This window comes from Canis aureus, chromosome 22 (genome assembly GCF_053574225.1).
Source record: "Canis aureus isolate CA01 chromosome 22, VMU_Caureus_v.1.0, whole genome shotgun sequence".
Taxonomy (NCBI): Eukaryota; Metazoa; Chordata; class Mammalia; order Carnivora; family Canidae; genus Canis; species Canis aureus.
Window position 1 is genome coordinate 25,757,306 of NC_135632.1, and position 5,081 is coordinate 25,762,386.

Sequence of the window (5,081 nt, forward strand, 5' to 3'; positions counted from 1 at the left end):
ATTCTATCAGAATTTTTAACATTAGAAAAGACTGATCATACCAAATTTTGGTGGAAAACAGATTTTCATATCTTGGTGAGAATATATAATGATACAACAAATTTGGAAACATTTGGCAATTTTTTTTTAGAAGTTAACCAGATGGCTTGACCTTACCACTAGATATTTACCCGAGAACAGAAAGCCTATTTTCATATAAAGCCTTGTATAGAAAGGTTCATAGCCGATTTATTTTTAATGGATAAAAAAAGGAAACTCAAGTGTCTATCAATAGTTGAGTGGATAAACAAATTGTTTTTATAGATACAATGTAATACTACACTCAGCAAGAGAAAAGAATAAACTGTTAATATATGCCAGAGCGTGGATGAACTTCAAAATAATTATGTTGAGTGAAAAGAAAAGCTATACAAAAGGAGGACATATTGTATGATTTCATTTATATAAAGCTCTAAAAAATAAAAATTAACCGATAGTGACACAAAACAGACCAGAGGTTAGGGGCAAATGAAATCTTTTGAGAGTGATGGAAATGTTGGCTACCTTGATTATGGTGATGGTTTTATAGGTATATACATACGCCAAAACTTAAGACATAGTACAATTCAAGTATATGTAATTTATTGTATGTCAATTATGTATCTCATTCAAACTTAGGGGGAAAAAAGGCTAACATGCTAGCTAAGACCTAAGAGACCAATTAAGAACTTCAGCTCCGTCTGAAATTTAGGACAGCATTTACAACATTTTGCTATACTATATAACTTCAATCATTTATTTATATGTGATTATAAGTATAAAAAAATCAGCTTTATTTCTGAGTATACAAGATACTTCATCTCTATTAAAAATATCATTGTTTACCCAACACCTACTTATATATACATGTCCACTAAAATTCCTTCAAAGAACTTAGAAGACATTTAGTCTATCTGGAAAGACAATAATTTGTTTAATAATTCATTACAAATACAAATATTCTAAAATTTTTGCATGTCCACTAAAGCAGAATTTTTGTTTTCTTGGATCTCAATTTATTTTCTATTAGCAAGATTAAAAATAATCCAAATGTTAATATAAAAGGGGAACTGGTAAAATAAATTACATTATAAACAATGCAAAACTATGTGACTATCAAGAAAAATGAGAAAGCTTTCATTACTAATATGGATTAATATACTACATTCCCAATACATATTCCTCAAATGTATTAGGGCTAAAAAATGAAAGATGTGAAAAAAATATATATATGCTAAATAAAAAACAATACATGACTGGAACATAAAAAATAAGTCACCACCAGTTTCTAGCTGCACAAATAGCTGGTTTCATTTAGACAGTATCTTCTTTGTTTCAGAACACCCAAAAGCCATTTAAGTCACAATGACATTTAGTACATACATTCGTTTATAGATCTTCAAGGAAAACTGAATAATGGTGAAGCAAACTTAAAAATCTGAGGCTGAAATCTAAAAGCACTGCCAAGAACAAAAGAGAGGTGCCATTTCTAGGCATGGAGAAACTATAGAGGAATTCTCTCCTGAGTGTTTACTGAGTTGGTTTTTCTCTCTTCTTCATTCCCCTATTTCTATTCCAAGTTGCATGGAAGCCAGCTGGAAGTTGGGTGGGTATACTTGAGATGGGGCTGAGAGTTATGGGTTCAACACTAGTAACTGTACCTACGGATGACCATACACGTGCGTACAGTGTGTACATGTGCACTGTTTTATGATGGAGAGTACATATGACCTCAAATAACTCAGAGAAGTGTTAAGAGTGTAGAAACATCAACAGCTTGGAATACTGACACCAGCACAAATGACATGTGATCATAAAAAAGACTGGTTGAAGATTAGAGCATTTCTTCCATATTTCCAGAAAAGACTAAAAAGCATGGTGAAGAATGGGGGTGGGAGGAATTCAGGCAACCTGTACAAACTTAAGAGTTTACTACTTTGGGTTAACTGCCAACAATATTATTACAATAATCATGAAAACTAATAATCTGTGTGATATGTATATACTTGCTGACTACTTCATCATCAAAGTAAACTCAATATCATTTTAATGATCCCAGAAGGTATTTTTGAAAGCTTAAAACATGTTAATAATTTCAAAGGCAATTTGGCAAACCAATCCCCAAATATTTTGAACGACAAAGCTAAATTCACAATCTAATAAAATATATAAGAAAGCATTTTCAAAAATATTAAGCTATGTGATAAGATATAGGGAAGATCTACTTATTGACTAGTTCTTAGATCAACTCTTTTGTGTTTAAAAGGCGTCACTCATAATCCAAGTCTTCCTCTGTTTTAAACACTAAAAACAGCATTGGCTAGATTATAATTTCCCCTAGTTTGATATTACTTTGAATGACATTTTTATCCAGCCAAAAAATTAGATACCAGAGAGGCTTATGTATTCATTCATTTGCAATGCTAACACTTCATAGCACTTAATAACACTGAATAACATTTAATAGTACCATGAAAATTAGGATCGTAGTTGTGTTACAGTTTAAAAGGTAGGAATCCATAGAACATGGACATAACTTTTAGGGGGAGAAATCCATATTTGAAACATTACACTTTATGGCACTATTTGATAAAAGAGAAAGACTTCTCTTTCTCCAATTTACTTTATTTACCCAGTTACTATCAAGTCTGACATGGATTCAAATCCCTGTTTTGCTATATTTACTGATACTGGAAATGTTTAACCTTTCTGAGTTTTAAGTTTTGTTAACTACTGGTGGAATGGAAATGTTATTCTACCAACTTTATGAGATTGTTGTATGAACTGAATCATGTAACATAGGCTTACACCTATCACTGTCTCTGAAATAAAATTCTATAATTAACACCAATTTCTATCACTTTGGATGGAAGAAAACAACTTCTTTGTGTAGAAAATAATTTTCTTACAAAGTTAGGCTTTTCCTTTGAAATGTGTTATTAATATTTCAGACTTCATTATTTGGGCTCCACAACATGTCTTTAAGGTTTCTAGTAAATCCTAGGGAAAGAAAGTAATAATTATGATATTGGCTAAATATATTTAGAAATACAAATGAAACCCTTTGGGGAAAAGCAGGTCATTCAGGATCATTCTAAATTTTTAGAGCATCTGAAATTTGGAGTGGAAAAAGGACTGAAGGCCATTATTGTAAACCCACACATTTTACAATAAAAGAAAGTGAGTCCCAAAGAACTTAAATCGATTTGTTCAAGTTATGTATATAAATAAGGTAAGAAAATATGAGGGGATCCCTGGGTGGCGCAGCGGTTTGGCGCCTGCCTTTGGCCCAGGGCGCGATCCTGGAGACCCAGGATCGAATCCCACATCAGGCTCCCGGTGCATGGAGCCTGCTTCTCCCTCTGCCTGTGTCTCTGCCTCTCTCTCTCTCTCTCTCTGTGACTATCATAAATAAATAAAAATTAAAAAAAAAAAAAAAAAAAAAAAGAAAATATGAGTACTTAGGTCTAATAACTTATATTCCAATCATTCTTTACACTATATATACATACCACTCTGCCTTTATAAATTTTTTACTGTGTTTCACTTTTTCGATTAACAGTGCTTCTTCCAGGTCCAAGTGACTTTTAGGTCACCTATCCAAACAACTATTTCCCCCTTTATGACTTCCTAAAGAAATGCTGATTTTCTCCATATATGGAATGGCAATATAACCAGATGGTAAGCCTCTATTCTTGCTCCAGGGGATGAATCAGGTAATAAACAATGACTGACCTAAGCAAAAAATTAATCCCATTCTACCTTTGGTGGTGGGCTTGTTTAGAATAAGCCAGTATCCAACAGAACCAGGTTCTGGGGAGTTTTGAGGAGATTTTGGAAAAGGTGCTTTTGCTTGACTAAAAAAAGAAACAGGGACACCTAGGTGGCTCAGTGGCTGAGCGGCTGCCTTTGGCGCAGGTCATGATCCTGGTGTCCTGGAATAAAGTCCCACATTGGGCTCTCCGCAGGGAGTCTACTTTTCCTCTGCCTGTATCTCTGCCTCTCTGTGTCTCTCATGAATAAATAAACTTTTAAACGATTTTTAATAAAAAAAAAAAAAAAAAAGAAAACTTGTAGTGAGTGGCCCCTTTCCACTTTATTTGGTTGTTTCTCATAAGCACATAAGGCAGCAGTCATAAATACTGTAAGAAAACAGACTCTCACAGAGAAGCTCATCCAGAGCTTGACACTATTGTCTTAACCAACCCTAAAATCACCTTGCTCTGGATTAATTATATAAGCAATAAATCTTTATTTAATTAGGCACTCAATTACTTGTGGTCTAAAGCTTCCAAATATGAAATGCTAGTACTTTCTAGTGAAATCATCTTACCTACTTTCTACAATAGAGGACTTCTTTCTCAGACCAAATAATATAAAAGCATTGTAAATTTAGGGATCCCTGGGTGGCGCAGCGGTTTGGCGCCTGCCTTTGGCCCAGGGCGCGATCCTGGAGACCCGGGATCGAATCCCACGTCGGGCTCCCGGTGCATGGAGCCTGCTTCTCCCTCTGCCTGTGTCTCTGCCTCTCTCTCTCTCTCTCTCTCTCTGATGTGACTATCATAAATAAAAAAAAAAAAAAAAAAAAAAAAAAAAAAAATTAAAAAAAAAAAAGCATTGTAAATTTAAAGTTTTGTTAAAAATTAATTAGATGTGTTAATAAAATGATGCCATTTGGTGGTCCATAGTAACCAAAACTTCAGGACATTACTGAAAAAAGTAAAAATAATAAATCCAAAATAGTACAATATTTAATAGTACAGAAACAAATCTAAATTTGCATATCTGTTCTAAAAATTTATAAACAAGAACTTCAAAAACCTTAAGTTTCAAAAAGACGTTATTCTCAATTACTTTATTTTTTAAAAACACCATTGTTACAGACATGAAGCTTAAACATATACCTATCAAGAGTCATTCTATATGACACAAAACATTGTTTTACTACACAAATGTATACATTGCCTCTTAAAAGAAAAAACTTACTATCTTGAATTAGAAAAATGGCCACAGATTTAACACATTGTAAATTATGACAACACTCTTAACTATGAAGTCACATG

The 5,081-nt window shown here is 33.3% G+C and overlaps 1 protein-coding gene across 14 annotated transcripts in view; it reads right to left on the bottom strand.

Moving 5' to 3' along the window:
* Window positions 1-5,081, bottom strand: part of ANKRD28 (ankyrin repeat domain 28) — a 204,309-nt gene that overhangs the window by 115,121 nt on the left and 84,107 nt on the right. The window lies entirely within an intron of this gene.